General features: G+C 43.6%; 1 protein-coding gene across 4 annotated transcripts in view; it reads left to right on the top strand.

The window, feature by feature from the left end:
* The window catches only part of TBC1D1 (TBC1 domain family member 1), a 209014-nt gene that overhangs the window by 138263 nt on the left and 53601 nt on the right, over positions 1-17150 (top strand). The gene's annotated exons all lie outside the window — the stretch shown is intronic.

Below are 17150 nucleotides of genomic sequence, written 5' to 3'. Positions count from 1 at the left end.
CCAGGTACATTGTAGAGAGCTGTGTGAAGTTGATGAGCCAACCCCTCTGTGTCTTTAAGTAATTGATAAAAGTGCTGACCCTGAGAGACTGTTCCCGCCGTTCCTAGTCCACAGTCATCTCTGATTCTTCAGGCCCTGTACCGTTCAGCGATTGTTGGTTTTCCCGCCGCATCCTGCAGGAAGGTGTCCGGAGAGACCCCAGGCAGCACTAGGTGACTAGCATGATACGTTGCCCACCTTTCCTCTCTGACAAAGACCCCCGCTGGGGCTCCTCACTGTCGCCACACATGCTCCGACCTGAGGCGTTTGCACAGGCTATGCCTTCTGCCTGGGTGGCTCTTTCCCCAATGTTCCCGTGACTAACTGCCTCACTTGCTTCAGATCGTTTCTTAAAATCACCTTTTCAGTGGAGCCTGTCTGGCCACTCTGTCTCAAATTGCACCCTCCCCCTCCTACCACCAGACGTTCCTAATCTCCTTATCCTGAGTTTTTTCCATAGCACTTATCTCCTTGTAATATACTCTAGCACTTACTGATCCATTATCTTTATCATCAGGTTCATCCTGTCTACACAGGCTTTATGACTTTTCAAGGACGACAAATTAATTGCTCAGATTCTTACAAACTTATTTGTTAGTGATTTCTTAACCTGTCTCCTCATTCTCCAGTTTCTCTATAGGCACGTGTCCTCTCTGCTCCCTTTTTGAAATAAAGAAATGCCATCTGGATTTTTAAAATTATTATTGTAGGTACTCTGTGTATGAAAGAGAAGAGAGAATAAAAGCATTTAAGACTGAATTGGTATTATAATAATAATCACTTATTATGTCCTTGTTTATGGCAAGTGTTTTACATGAATTACTTCATTTAATTCCCAGTGAAGTTAATGACAGTTGGCATTTTTACTACACCCATTTTACAGATGAGTGAACAGAGTCACGGAGTGGCCCAAATCCCTTTCCCCAAACCAGAGAGCTAGCAGGCAACAGAGAGGCAGGACTGGAGCTCGTGGGTCCCTGCTCACACTCTAGTGAGAGCCACACTCTAGTGAGAACCACACGCGGTGGCCAGAGATGCGCGGCGTGAGCCCGGGGGCCCTGCGTGTGTACTTCCTATCATGGAGCTCCGTCCCGAAGGAGGTTCTCTACAGGCACCTGTGTCGGGCATGTGTTCTCATTCTGTCCACGAGGCTCCCTATTGGCCTGGCACCAACACGTGTCCGAGCATTTTAATGTATGGACTTGCCTTCAGTCAGTTGCCCTCCCTCCCTCCGTGTTAGCTTTGGGATTGGAATATGCAGGGGAGGGAGGTTGATTTCTTAATATCTGTGAATTTTCTTCTCCTAAATCAGCCATCTTCCTCCTCTGTCACTGTCTGCTCCCTGTCTTTAAGGCGTAGACCTTCCAGCATCTTCCACTGTGGCCTTGGACCCACACTGGGTCTATTGCCTTAGCGGCTGGACCTGTGGGCAGCCCAGGTGTCTGCATCCACAGCCTTGGTCAGCGTGAGCTCTGACGTGGACTAATGCATGGCATACACGTGTGCACGTAAGGAATCCTTAACAGTGCTTTAAAAATGTTTCAAGCCTTCAGAATGGCTGCTTGTGACTATTTTATATTTATATTCTGGCAGTGCAAACTTTAGTTAAACAGACAGGAAGCCTTTTAATCTTTCTTCAAGCTGAAAAAGTGAGGCAGGGATATTTGTACTGTCCCATCCATTTCATTCCACTGGGAAAATACTAATAAAAGAAACCACCAGTAATTTTAAAACCAAGGTGTTGGCATAGTGATAAGGATACCAGTGAAGGAGAAATAGAATTTTCTGTAATTTTGGGGATTCTGATATTTATAGATGGGCGAAAACCTGGAGAGAAGGTTGTTAGTAAAGTGTGCAGCTCCAACTAAATATTGTGCAAAAAAGAGGAGAAAATAAAAAGTTAGGCAGTGTGGATAGAGGTGGAGAGATTAGACTGGGCAAATACTATCTCAAATAAAATCAGCCTGTCATTTACTCAGGGCTGTGTGACTTTCCAGATACAGAGTCCTTGTGAAATAATTAAGTGGCAAGAATGTGAATGTTATGTTTTAGACACTTACCTGAAGTAGGTGGACAGTTTAGAAATTTATTTACATATGCACCATACTTTCATATGGTCCTGCGGGACCAGCGTGTAGAACCAGTGCACATTCCCAAATCCCAAACTGTTGTTTTTTTTTTAATCTAACAGAGATCACTTGGTCTCTTGCAGGAATTCCCACTTGAAGTTAACAAAGTCCGGGAGGCATGGTTTTCAATCAGCCTCAGAGGGTAGGTAGGTCTCTGCTTGTCACATGGTAGGGCAGGTGTATCGTGCACTGCATGGAAGGGAAGCTATACGATCAATAGGGGAATCACCAATCTGCCCTTGAGGACTTGGCGAGGCAAATGTTTCTGTAATGAAACAAACACAGGTAGATCAGAAAGTAGAATGCTAAAAGCTGCATGACTGTTTAAACTTAAAGCAAAGGATTCAGTGCTGTATTAAGTTTGCAGTAGCCACTTCTGGCTGTTGCCCCAGAAAACCCAGAAAAAATGCATCCTGTCTCCTTTGTGTAATGGGTTCTTGGGGTGAAAGCTTTGTGAGATGCTGAGTATCTGGAAGGTTCATACTTCGGAAACTGTAAACTCTATAGAGGGTGGTGTTATGGGGATTCAGTTAAATCTGTTACAGGACAAAGCTGCTGATGGTTGGGTGTGTTTCAGACTGCATTTGTAGAGCATGGCTGAGGGCAGATGCAGTTGTTCCTCTGAGTAGAGGTTAGTGATGCCCGTGACCTTCCTCGTTTTCAGAGCTTCCTCCCTGTTCATCCCCACCCCAGGCCTCCACTGCAGCTAAAGACACACCTGTAGATGGAAGTGGTTTCCTCGAGCCAGACCATGGTCTGGAACAGCACTTCACAAACTTCCATGTGCTTGGCATGCTCTGGGGATTTGATCAAAGTCAGTTTCTGATGCAGTGGGTCTGGGTGGGTCAGAGGGTCTCCACTTCTGACAGGCTCCCCAGTGATGCCCTCTGCTGTGAGTAGCCAGGCTGAGAACAAGTGGCCATGCGAAATCCAGCCCAGACCTTCCAGTCCTGGAATAGGTCTCCTTCTGTGCACGTCCCTGCTGCCATGCATCACTGTCCATGACCCCAAAAGTCCCATCACCCAAGTGTCGCAGACCTCAAATAAACTGGGTCATCAGTGACGTTATTTGAAAAGATTTGTGCTGCCTGGAGAAGCAGAGTTAGTGTCTGGGTGGGAAAATGCAGTGAAAAAAAGAAAAAGAAAAAAAAAGCAAACGTAACAGGGATAATGAAAAATTTGATAATGTGCCAAATGAAACGAAACACAGGGCGCTCGGCCTCTTACCTCCCATTTTATTTTCCAGTGCCACTTTGTCTCTTGGGTGGCACACAGGGCACAGAGTGTGTTTCTTAGCCACAGAGTTTCTTAGCTGTGGGCTCTGACTTAATGGAGGCCTGCAAAAAATGTGGAAAGTCAACTTCTGACTAATACTTTCTCATAGAAATACTCCACAGTTTTTCCTCCTAGTGTACGAGTATCATACAAAAGATAATTCCTTTTTGTTAAATCATTTTTTAGGTATCTCTTGACTATGGGATGGAGGAACATCCTCGTACTTACCTCTGTGTGCCGAAGAGCAGTGTTGGTCTAGTACCTTTCATTTAAGCATTTCATATTAAACTGTGTGTTTACAGACTTCACCAACAATAGAAATATTCAGGCTTTACGTGCCTTATCTTAAAAAAAAAAAAAAGGAAAACCCATCTAATATAGATAAGATTTATTAGTTTGAAACTCATTGTATAGACAAATAGTCCAGTGAGGCTAAAGTTCTAAGGAATTTTGCGTTGTGAGTACTGCTGTGTCAGTATGCCTACTTTATTATAAGGTTAGTCTCTTGGCATAGGTAGTCGATGTAAATAGTAATGGTAAAACTAAGGAACAGAATCTGAGTCTTTATAATGACCGTTTTATATTATGAAAAATGTAGATACTGCAAAATGACTATGATTTGTGTTGTATATAACCAAATTTTCAAGAGTTTATATATCATTAAGAAATTTTAATGGATGATATAAGTAGAATAACTTATAAATAAATAAATGATACATAAAACTTATGTCAGGAAGTTAAACTTAAAATATAAGCATCATAGTGACATGTGCATGATCTTTTGTTTCAATCCCCGGTTCTCGATTTTCACTGTTCACCAGTCACTTGGGAAGAGGCTGAAAATACAGCTGGATCTTCTCCTCTGTTCTCTGCCTCACCGAGTCAATTGGGGATGAGGCCTGGGTATGAATTCTTTTTTTTCTTCCCAAGAGGATTCTGATTGCTGCCCCCATTGAGACCACTGGTTTAGACATCACAGGGTGACTTGAGACATTATCACCACTTGGTGGCAGTGTTGCTCCCTGTGGTCTTGATGGCCCTGCTTTCTTTCATTCCCAAAAAAGTGTGCTTTCTTTTTTTCTTTTTTTTTTCCTGTTTTTGTTTTTGGTCTTGTTTTTGTTGCAGTATGTATCTTCCTTGCTCATTTGCAACTTATTGAATGGAGAACTACTTTCTAAAATGGAGATGTTTTTCTGTTTTTGTCTACAGGGAGTGGGCAAAAGAAGGAAGAAAGAAATGGTCTCGGATTGCCAGACATATGGCTTTTTAAGCTTGTTTTTAATTTATTTTCCATATAACTTTTCCGTGGTGGATAAAGACCAGGTTCAATATAAAATATTACAAGCCAGGAATCTGACTGTTCATAGTTTGAAGCTACTAGATTTCCCCCCGGTATTAGTACTTCTCGACACATCATTGCAGATGTTGGGGAAGCCATAGTGAGTGGCCAAATTTTACTTTGGTTTGCTATTTTGGTGCCTGACAACTATTGTAATTTAGCATTGATTGAGTTTTTCCTAGTTAACCATTGGTTGTTTATAAACAGGCAGTCCTTATACTTGGTGCAAAGGCTGGAGATAAGGGTTTTGGTGATACAAAGACATTGTCTCAACCTCTGGTGCTCCGTAAGAAGAGCCAAGTGCTGAGTGCCTGGGCATGGAGGCCCTGGGGCCCAGAGGTGGGGTGAATACCTGCTTCCAGTGTCCTGGCTAGCAGGGAATTCCTCCTTCCAGCTAAGCTGACTCCTGAGCCTGTGCCCGAGTCACGGCAGGATTGAAGTCCAAAGTGGAAGGTCTTTACTTGTCACTTTTGAACTTTAATCTGTAAGCACTACAGATTAGTAGTTTGAAAATATTTTCAGGAAGATAATATCTGTAGACATGTCTGAATTTGAAGCAACCTCAAAGTCAGGGCAGCACTAGGGTGAGGCAAGCAGGCGTCCTGGGTACAGAATTGAAGGAGACACTCAGTTTCAGGGTCCTGCAGGTCCTGAGCCTGCACTCAGGCGGCCCCGAGAATAGCGCCTGCATCCTAGGTGCTTGCTGCCACCTCCTGGCCTTCCCCACAGTTGCTCGCTGCTACCCCACAGCCAACATAAGCGACCTGGACAGCGCTGCTGGGAAGGTTAGATTTGCTCTGGGGAGGTAGTCCTCAGAAGCAAGGGCTTGTTTTATTTTGTTTAAAAAACAGCTTATTATATTCAGAATTGCACAACTGAAATCTATGTAATTCTACTAACAATTGTCACCCCAATAAATTAAAAAAAAAAAAAAAAAAAAAAATAGAAAACATGTCAAACCCAAAAAAAAAAACAAAAAAAAAACAGCTTATTGAGCTATAATTCATATACTGTACAATTTGCCTGTTTAAGTATACAATTCTTTTCCTACTTTCACTGGGTTGTGCAACCATCACCATAGTCTAATTTTAAACCATTTTTGTCCCCCGAGAAAGAAGCGCATAGTTGTCACTTCTCATAGCCTCGGCAACACCCATCCTAGACAACTACTACTCATTGTCTCTACAGATGTGCCTATTCTGGATGTTTTCTATAAAGGGAATCATGCACTATATGGTCCTTTTTATGTGGCTTCTTTCATTTAGCATGTTTCCATGGGTGATCGTGTAGCATATATCTGTGCTGCATTCCTTTTTATGGTCATGTAGTATTCCATTGTATATATAGACTTCAAACACATTTTATATCTGTTTACCAGTGGATCGACATTTGGAGTGTTTCTACCTGTTGGCTGTGAACGAATAGTGTTGCTATGAACTTTCAAGTACATGTTTTTGTCTGGACGTTTGTTAAGATGGGATTTTAGGGGTGAGCTGGCGTGGAACCTCCGTCTCTGCGGGGCCGTGATTCTGCCCACAATGATGGTCAGATCAGTGGTGGTGGGCGAGGTTTCCCCCCCGTGCCAGGCTTCCCTGCTACCTGGCCTCGTTTGCCTTTCTTCTGCTCCAGGCCAAGAGGGAGGGTGCAGGAGACTCTTGTGTTCCCTTTACAAGTGCATAGGAAGGTAAGGAGTGAGGGGATGCCTCCGTCAGGGCTCCCACAGCTTTCCCCATCCCAGGGGGCCAGTCACAGGGCCACAGGTTAGTGGCATTCGCCCAGGACTACGTTTCTTTGAGCTGTTCTCAAACTGAGTATGCCCACACTCCCTTGGAGGACTTGGGGAAACACAGATTGCTGGACCTCACCCCTAACATTTCTGAACGTGGAATGGAATTCTCTTGGTGGAGCCCGAAATTTTGCATTTCTTACAAGTTTCCAGGTGATGCTGACACTGCAGTTTTGAAGCCTGCACTTTGAGGTCCTTTGAATTTCTTATACTATAGCAGCTGATAGGCAAGGGGGCATCCTATTCAGGTTTAAAGTCCAGCCAAAAAAGCCCTGAGTGGTTGTTCGTAAAATAAACAGATTGAAAATTAGAAATGTGTTCTATGGCAGATTGTGAAACAGCCAACAAATCCTGTTTTCTTTGCAATAAAGAATATTGAAAATATTGAATATTAAAAATAGCCATTGTAATTATCCTTATCATGTATTAAGCATTTAGTGTTTGCACTTTTACACAGTGAGATGGTAATTCTCACATCGACTCCCTGCAGTAGGGCCTACTGCCCATTATATTAGAGATGAGGCTAGGAATACTGAAAAACCTGCCCATAGTTCCCACAGCGTTTAGTTCTCATAGCTACGACTTGGTTCAACTCTAAATCTAGTCTCTCAGTCACAGTAATGAACTGTTGACACTTTTAGGAATAAATTACCAAGTTTTGATTGGTTTACTCGCTGAAATTAGTGTTTGTATGGTGATAGGCTGTGTTAGGGTGAAAGAACAATTCTTATGTTGGAAGTATCCTAAAATTAAATGTTAACTCTTGCTAGTACAGCACACATTTTGGGCATTATTTGTTGGCAATCCTAACTTTAAAAACAGAACTAGTAGTTGAATGATTTCTGTTAATTTCATTTATTTAAATGGGAGAATGCATATCTCCCGGAGAGAAATGCACAGCAGTGCATTCTCACCAGACATGAGCTAGGGGCCCCAGAATTACAGCTATTGGCACGTTCACCAAGTTCTTGAGTTTGTAAAACCCTGAGATAAAGCCAAGCGATGCATTAAACTGCATGGAATCTTTGTAAATGGATTTTTTTCCCAAGTAAGTTTGTTTTATCACTTTCATATAAATGAAAATATTTGCAGAATGAGTACTAACAAGATTTTAAACATCATTTACCAAAGTAGGATCACTAATTACAGTCTGATACAATTCTGAAAATAATTTATAGTACTAAAGTATGCATTTTATACTTGAGAGAATATATAATAGGTTTACCACAGGAAGTTGAAGTGTTGAGGTTCATTTCCTGTCCAGGTATGTTAGCTTGAGAACTTTTCAATTCACGATGGTTCCTGTGATGAAGAGGGTTCGGTTTTTGGAATTTTTTTTTTTTCCCCAGCAGCATCTTCCCCAAACAATTACTGAGAGGAAGTTTTTCTTTTTCCTGTTGTCACCAGCCTTGTCTCCTGCCAGGGCTTATGTTGCTGGGGGAGGATGGATAACAGAACAATTGGCGGCCATGCAAGGCGTCAAACTGTGGGACTTAGATTGGAGGTCGTAGGTGGAATACCTGCTGTAACATAATGGTAGTTGTTTCTTTTTGCTTGCAAAATGGCTGGTGTAATTTGAGTCATCATTGTCCTTTAGAGAAATCAGTGTTCTAGAAGTTTCCCTCGTTATTCCTGAGACACTACAGTCTCAGTCACGACTGGTATATGTCCCAATGTACAGTAGGCTACCCGATATTTTGTCAGCATATAACAAAGTCACCAGATGTCCATTTGTCTGATGGAGGTTCTTCCTCCTTTCCCATTGCTTAATTTTCTCTACACTGCCAGTTCCACGTTTTATAGTCCCTCACCTCCAGGTACCAAATTTGACATCGTTTAGAGATTGTGTCTAACTGAATGTTTCAGAAACCTCACTACACTGGCGTAAGCAAAGAGGGATTGATTTTTCTTACATAACAAGAAGTCTGGATGATGGTGGAGCAAGGCTGGTTCAGTGGCTCCATGATGTCACCCGGGAGCCAGACCCCTCCTATTTTTCTGTTTCATCATCTTGGATGCCTCATGGTCACAAGATGGCTGCTCCACCTTCAGCTTCCTCTCCAGTTCCAATCAGAACAAAGAAGGAAGCAACAAGGAGGAAAAGACGACCCCTCTATGTCGAGAGAGCAAAACTGTTGCAGAATCCCCTAGTAGAGTTCCACTTGGTCTCGTTATCTGGAACTGTGTCATCTGGCCCCTTGTAGCCACAAGGGAGGCTGGGAGACGTTGACGTGAGGCTGAGCACGTTACCACCTGTATAATGTCCACTGTCGTAAGGAAGAAGAGGAGAAGGGGTGTGGGGGTAGTGAGCTGAGGGACTGGAGCGCCGCCCAGGAACATGCCTGACCTCTCCCCGGTGTGCTGTGTTTCTCCACACAGCTGTGATTTTGTAGAGTTGGTTTCCTTTGCCCAGAAAGCTGCTCATCTTCTCTCCTCTACACCCAGCCCACAGTACCTTAACACTGACAGACTTTTCCTTATCCTTTCAGGTCACTTCAGATGTCACCATTTCTTTTTTTCTCTCAGGCATAGTCCGCCTCTCCCTTCCTGATATTCCCTAAGTTTTTGTGTTTGTCCCTGTTAGACAGCTGCTTACTTTGTCTTGGGTTATTTATCTCAGCCTCTAGATCTACGTTGTCCAAAACAGGACCCAACTAGCCGCATACAGCTATTCAAACGTAAATGTCCATTAATTGCACTTAAATACAATAAAAATTTTAGTTCCTCACACTAGCTTCATTTCAAGCGTTCAGGAACCACACGTGGCTACCATAGTGGAGAGCACAGTTCTAGAACATTTCCCACATCCCAGACATTTCTCTTGGACATGATGCTCTGGATGAGGAACTCTCTGAAGCCTCCCTTCGCCCTGACTCCGTCGCTCGACCACTAGCGCCTTCAGCATGCTGCTTGTGTTGTATAGTCTCCTAGCCGAAGTGGTAAACTTCTGGCGCAGGCAAGATTTTCTACAACTCGCACAGCTCCTGAAGACATTGTTATTGGATATGTAGGAGGTGTTGAGTCCACTGCTTTCAAGAAATCCTAAAAGCAAGTGGATGAGAGGCATCTGTTCCACATTCCTTATTTTACAGATGAAGAAACCGACACCCGGAGAGGGTAAGGAACCTGCTTAAAGTCATACAGGCAGTCAGTGGTAAAATGCACTAGAATCTTGGTTGTCATATCCACATTCACTTCTCTTTCCATTGAACCAAACCTGCTTATTACCAACCTGTTTGTTTTCCCTAAATATCTTCTATTCTTGCCTGTTCAACAACCACTTTCTAGTTTGTTGAGAGAGGAAGTTGTTTTCAGCTCCTTGGCCATCCGCAAACGCCCTTTGCATATAGGTGGTGCTCAGGGAATGCTCAGGAAACAGATGAGTGTAAGGCCGTCTTAGTCAGTGACCATTTAGTTGAAAGATACAAAATGACTCTTGCAGCTTAATCAGAAGGAGACTTGTAGAAATCTAGATAAAGATACGACCTGGAAACTAGGAGGTTGTCAGGAACAAAGCAAGTCTCCCTCTCTTTGGGACCATGCAATTCTTTTTTCTTCTGGTCTCTTCTTTATTCTACATACCAGCTTTCCCAGCTTGTCATCACTGTCTGCCCCCAAGACTGTATGACCTCTTAGCTCCAGAGCCATCCAGTGCCCTGGCTGCCAACCTGGGTTTATTTCAGTTGTTTGAGTGCTGATTGGCTCAGTTCACGATAACCCATCCCGGAGGGGATGGGAGAAGCATGCTACCAACATGGCAGCAAGGACCCACCCAGGATATTGTCTGGGCTGTGGGGAGGAGGTGGGGCCAGGGCCAGTGAAAGTGAAGGGGGCTCATCAGCTTTTTAAGGTCATGGTTATCCAGAAGTAGGTAAAACTCTGTGGGCAACTGTGTCAATTTCTTATTACCAGAAGTACTTGGATAGAAGCTGACTGACTTTTTGACAAAGGTGCCTCTCCTGAGAAAGAGTTTGATTACTATCTTTACCCTGTGATAAGAATTGGGATTCTTAGAGCAAACTAGTTGTCACACAGCTCAGCAGTTAGAGGTGGTTAAGGTGCCCTGGACGAGGAAAGACTGGCGAGCCATTGGGTTCACCATGGCCCTCAGACACGTGGTATGTGGCAAGCTGGCCTCGGGGAGGTCTCCCACACTCCTGCAGCCACTAAAATGTGCCCGGCCACTGCAAGCATTGGCGGCACATTTCTAAAACCCAGTTTAACCTCAGTGAAGATAGGAACACTGTTTTGTTCGAGTTGGGACCTGGCATAGGGCTTTGTTCACAGATGGTGCTTGATATCTGTTGGATACAGGGATAGATTTTGTAATGGTAACCAAATATGGATATTTCATTGTGACTACTCAGATGATACTATGAAAAGAATACACGTGGAGACATACATGGAGAAAAAATAAAACACTGCTATTCTATAGAAGTTGGGAGAAGGTATGGTGATAGGTGATATTTTCCCCTTTTTTCTTTTTCAACTTCATAATGTACTGGTACTTTGATAGTAGGAAAAAATAATTTTTAACTGAGAATCATTTGTAATATATTTAGTTACAGAAGGTTCAAATGGAAACACATTTCTGTCACAAATCTTGATGGTAGCAAGTATTCAGATTTATTGGAAATGGACCCAATTATAAAATCACTTTTCTCTGAACTCCAGGTAGTCATTTGGTGATCCCCCTTCCCCATTCCAAGTCTATGAAATTATTAAACTTGAACGGGATTTGAGTTGAAAATGTGACAGCCTTAATTTGCTGAAATCAAACCCAGAAGACCCACCGAGTGTGTGGAGCTCAATAAATTCTCCTTGATGTTATTGATAACTTAGATTATCTGGATCTTTTCGTATTAGAAAGAAAAGTAATTCTGACTCCCTGCCTGACATTACAGATGAGAAGACTGAGGCTCAAAGACCGTAATGCCCACGTGAGCCTTCATGTGCATTGTTTAGGAATAGTGTCCAGGCTCTGCCTGGTTAGGAACCCTGCAGGTGGTGAGTCTGGGCTGTGTGGTGACACTGTTGCTTCCCGAACCCCTAGGACTTTGGGCCTGCCATCTGACCTCCGTTCCTTCCTTTGCAAAATGGGGCCGGCAGTAACTGTCTCCTTCCATGAGAGGCAGTATTGCATCACGAATGATAGCTTGGGCCTAAATGAGGCAAAAAACGTACGTGCCTGAGGAAGCCTTCACACACCTAGGGAGGGGACACATGTCCAGATGGCAGGGAGACAGGGCTTGGGAATGTTCTGATTTCATTTTTGAATAGGTGTGACCTTTGGGAGGATATCCTGGAATCTCAGATCTTCATTTACATCAAGACCCTTTCCTTGCACACCTTTTCCGAGTTGCTGGAGTTTTAAAAATGGGGCCTGTGAGCTCTTTTCCTTTGCCTTATTCCAGCGTCTGGTTCTTTGTTTTCTTGGTATGTCATGAGGAAAAATCAAGTGACACTCAGTGCTGGTTGATAACTCCCACTGTACTGACTATTTCTGTAAATGGCTTCTGGCCACTGAGGGAAAAAAAGTCACGTATAATTTCAGAAAGACTGGAGAGTCAACGTGGCATCCTGGTTAAGACTGTGGATTAAAAAAAAGTTTTTCAACTGTGGTGAAAAAAAACGAAATTTACCTTCTTAACCCTTTTTAAGTGTATAGGTCGTCAGTGTTAAGTATATTCATGTTGTACAGTGGGTGTGCAGAACTTCTTAGTTTTGCAAAACTGAAACTCTGTACCCATTAAACAGTAACTTTGCATTCTCTCTTTCCCCCAAGCCTGGCAACCACCGTTCTACTTTCTGTTTCTATGAGTTTGACCACTTTAGATTGCTCATGTAAGTGGTGCATTGTTGTGATGCAAGAGCCATGAACTGTTGGCGAAAAGTACAGGTCGTCTAACTTCTTCACGCAGCCTTTTCAGCACTTGCAAATAGTAAACTTGGTTCACTGTTTGTCCAGTTGGTACAAATTCATATTAAATAATCCCTTTAATATCAAAAAAGGTTAGCAACATGGTTGCAACAAGTTCGCAAACTTAAATGTCAGACTTTGTATACCTGGAAGTAGATCATATGGTGATTCTATTTTTTAACTTTTTGAGGAAATGCCACACTCTTTTCCATAGCAATTGCACCATTTTGCATTTCCACCAACAGTGCCCAAGAGTTTCAGTTTCTCCATATCCTCACCAACCCTTGGTGTGTTCTGTTTTGTTTTGTTTTTTTTTGTTTTGACAGTGGCCATCCTTACGGGTGTGAGATGGTATTTCATTATAGTTTTGATTTACATTCCCTTAATGATTGGTGATGTGGAGCATCTTTTCATATGCTTGTTGGCCATCTGTATATCATCTTTGGAGACATGTCTGTTGAAGACCTTTGCCCATTTATTAATTGAGTTATTCGGGGTTTTTTGTTGTTGAGTTGAAGAGTATGGATTTTTTTTACACTTTGTCAAATCACGCAATCCACATTTATTTGTTAGTGCCCATTAAGTACCGGAAACTGGGCTTATTCAGTGCTTAAGCTGCACCAGTGAACAGCACAGTCTCAAACCATACTTGGATCATGCTCATAATCTAGCACAGTCCTTGGTATAAATTAAGCCCATGTTAGACAAGACTCCTTCAGCGGTAAGTGACAAGGCATCCATCTTTAACTAACTTATGGAAAAGAAATTGGAAAAATTCTTAGATCACTGTGAAGAGACAGCAGGAGTGTCCAGTTTGGGACCCTGGAAGCTCAGGTTGTCTGGCCATAAGCAGGAGTGGTCCAGACTTAAACCCTGACTCCTTCAGGTGTGAGCGGTTTGATCAGGTGCAGTTGCCATAGAATCCTCAGCTGTCGCACAGGCGTGGTGACAGCAGTCACCTCATAGTGTCAGGGATGTGGGGGCAACAGGAAGCACCCAAAAAATTGGAGCTTGTGCTTCATGAAAGAGTACAGGCAGTCTGTTCCTAATAGGGTTTGAAGGAAATACAAATAGCTGGTTTCTCAGTTGCCTCCATAGATGGCAGCCATTCTTTAATTACACTTCCCTCCGCCTTTTCTTTTAACAATACTGGACTTTTAGGACAAGCAAAAGAATGTTCTTGGACAATCAGAGACTCTGTGGTATATGGAGGACACTCATGTTGCCGAAAAGGACCTCTCTGGCCCCCCTGGGTACCATGCTGGTGGTGCTGGTGGTCGGCGCAATGGCTTCAGCTTTTTGGCAAAACGCCCATCATCGCCTGAAGTCACAGCCAAAGAAAACCTGGGTCCATAGGCGGCAGTTTAATGCTTCTGCATCACCCCAGATGCACACCTCTGGTGACAGGCCTGCCTCTTGGAGCAGCCCTGTGGTCTGAATTCAGAGGTGGAAAAGTCTGAGGGCCATGCATGCTGACAGACACAGGACACGGTCTCTTTCAAACTCTTTTGATGGGCAGAGACAAAAGACAGAGAATCATTCCAAAGAAGTTAGTCATAGGTGTTTCCCTCTTTAAAATCATCGTAGCAAGAGGTGAGACTCGGTATTACTTTCGGGATGTCCCAGAGGTTGACGACTGCAGTGAGGTGAGACCTGGCGATTCCGGTGCTGACCTTCCTCAGAATTTCAGATGCCGCTTTTGAGCTGAGTGTGCAGTACTTGGTTTTCTGTGTCGCGCCACTTCCTTTGGAGTCTTTACCACATTACTTTGTTTCCCAATCAAAGCAGCCAGTTTCTGCCCTCTTTGTTTTGTCCTGTGCACACGTGACAACTCTCACTTCTTACAAACTCCGAATGGAAGCTTGGGGTCCTGGATATGCCATCTTCAGTTATGGTCAGTGAACACTTCCAAAGGAACCATCGCCTCTTTAATGAGTTTTTTTGGGTGAAGTAAACAGTGGTAATGTGTAAGAAATTTGCTTACCATAAAAACAGTTTTGAAAGAACATTTGAACTTGATGTGTTCACTGTAACCAGATTAAATTTAAGTGTTTGAAATCTGTTGAGGTTTTAAATGAATATCGGTGTACTGATTTTGAGGGACGGAAACCATCTCAAAGATCATACAGTCCGTTTCCAATTTCTAGTTGAAAACTTCAAAGCCCAAAATTCGACCCAGCTAAATCCCAACTTCTCCAACTGTCGAACAGTCGTGGATATCTCAGAAGAACGCTGCTTCCCAAGCCGATTTCCTTCAGACGATGGCCACTTGGAAGGAAAGCAGCGAGGCTGGGGTTTTCCAGGTGGAAAGGTCACATTGCCACATATAACCCAATGACCATTGTGTTGACTTGGGAGAAGAATTCGGTTCACTATTTTAAACTTCTTGTTTCATAGTGTGGACTTCCCCATCCCCTCTGCCCCGTAAAGCACAAAAGTATTTCCTAACTTTTCAGTCATGGGCTTCCTTTCATGGATTTCGGCCTTAGATCACATCCAGATAAGCATTGTGTAATGGGACGGGTGGGGTTAGATGTTTTAGTCACAGATGCATATGGGACGGGTGGGGTTAGATGTTTTAGTCACAGATGTGTGAGCGTCAGGAGGGAGGGTGGAGGGCAGCAAAACCTGGGGTTTTGGCAGTTCATCCCTTTTCAGAGACTAATCGGAGTTCTCACTGCAGGATTGTTGTTCCAGCAAAACCCCCACCAAGGTTTGCTTGCTGCCTTTGCTGATCACCTGTACGTGCCTTTGGGACCTCTCCCCCTCCTCTCCCTCTGATGTTTTCTTCTGGGTCACACATTTCTTTCTTACATTCCCCACGTCACCCTCTCCCTGTGCCCCTTGTAACGACATCTGCTTCCCATGCCCACTTCTCCTTTCCCAGCAGTTCCCACCAAAGGTCTCCCCAGCTCTCCTCTGGGAATTACAGGACTGTGATGTGACGTTCTCATTTTCTGTTATTTTTAGTTGAATGACTTCAAGTGCTCCTCTCTGGAGGCGAGTCCTACGTATGCCCACCCTGCCCGACCCCTTTATGTGGGACTAGGGTGATGAGCCCTTCCGGTCTTCCTCCCCCGTGGGCGTGCTTCAGGTCCTTCAGACTCTGCACCCAGTTAGGATGTTTTAAAAAGGGTCATCAAGGACTGAGGAGATAACACAACGCACTGCTGACAGAAACCCAGAACAGGGTATGGAAAGTACGTTGACATGTTCAGTGAAAATCCAAGAGAACACCAGAGAGAAATATATGAAAATACTAACAGCACTTATCTCTGGGAGGTAACATTATAGGTATTTTTTTTCCTTTTTTTCTTCATATTTTCTAACGTTTCCAGTTTCTCTGCAGTCAGTTAAAATACTACTTTTTGGGGGGGGGCGGGAGGAGGGAGAGCCAGTCAGCCTATCTAAAAACCCTCACCTGGGCCAGAGGGGGAAAAATAGGGCTTTACTTCTTGAAAATTGCCAATTTGTGCCGTCGTTTAATCACTTTACCAGACACTTGCAATTGGATGCCGTGTAGGAAGCTCAGGGCCTCATTCTCTGAGCTCCCTCCTTCCTTCCTTCCTTCCACAGCGCCTCTTACCCCGTCCATCCTACTCCTCGACGCCACTCAGACTCACCTTTGAGACCTCCATGGCTGCAATAGCTGGTCTTTCTACCTCTCGCGATGGTTCTTTCTCTAACTTAGTCTTTATCATCACACCATCAAGGTACACTAATATGGTTTTCTAATAAAAGTCCAAAAGTTGCACACCAGATACAGTCCCTGCCCATGACATTTGAGGGAGATGTATCATGTGTTACTTAACATACAAATATTCTTAGGCACAGTTGCATGTAAAGTGCTGTCCTAGGAATTGGGTTGCAAGCGGGTTTAATGCTAGATAAGGGTGCATGCCAGTGTAGTAAAGGAGGCAGATAACAAATACCGAGGGAGAAGAAAGGATGGGAAACACAGGCTTCGAATTTAGCAAAGTTCAAGCTTCTGAATTGGAACTCTGGGGCTGCAGAGGGGAAGAGCCTCTCAAACTCCTCAGAGGGTGTGTTATGGTCTTGTATCGATGCACTGCTATTTTGTGGCATAAACCTTAATGATTTTGGGGTTTTAATCAGGATAAAATCATTCTTTTCTACTCCAAGCTTCAAAAGTGTTATTTAAGTACAAATTAAATACACAAAATCTACCCATCTATATTATAAGTCCCTGGCAGAAGCTCTATCTTGACTCTTGGTTCTTTCACAAAACTTTAATGCTTTCTTGCCTTGAATGTATTTTCCCTGATTTTGTATTGAAAGCCTGCGCTTGTCTCATGTCTTGAGGATACAAAGGTGTCCTTTATTTTTTTAATTCCATCATCCTATGGGGAGTTTAAGTGATTTTAATTGGAAGTTGGGCTTGTAAATCAGGTATCAGCATTGTACTCCAGGGTAACCGGGGGACTTGGAAGCAAGGACACGTGTGTTAAGTGTCTGCCTGGTCGGTGCATTGCAATGGATGGGTTAGGTTGGAAGGACCATTCAAAATCTGCTTTCTGCGGTGGGGCAAGTCAAGTTGTACTGCTTTGACAAGGAGGCAGGTTGTCTGGGTGTGGAAGCAGGGGCAAAAAGGTAGGCCACGTGACGGTCCACTTCTAAGTCCTATGTGGGACCTGGTTTATA

This window comes from Rhinolophus ferrumequinum, chromosome 5 (genome assembly GCF_004115265.2).
Source record: "Rhinolophus ferrumequinum isolate MPI-CBG mRhiFer1 chromosome 5, mRhiFer1_v1.p, whole genome shotgun sequence".
NCBI classification, from domain to species: domain Eukaryota; kingdom Metazoa; phylum Chordata; class Mammalia; order Chiroptera; family Rhinolophidae; genus Rhinolophus; species Rhinolophus ferrumequinum.
The sequence above is the reverse complement of the archived record's forward strand: the minus strand, read 5'-3'. Positions and strand labels throughout refer to the sequence as shown.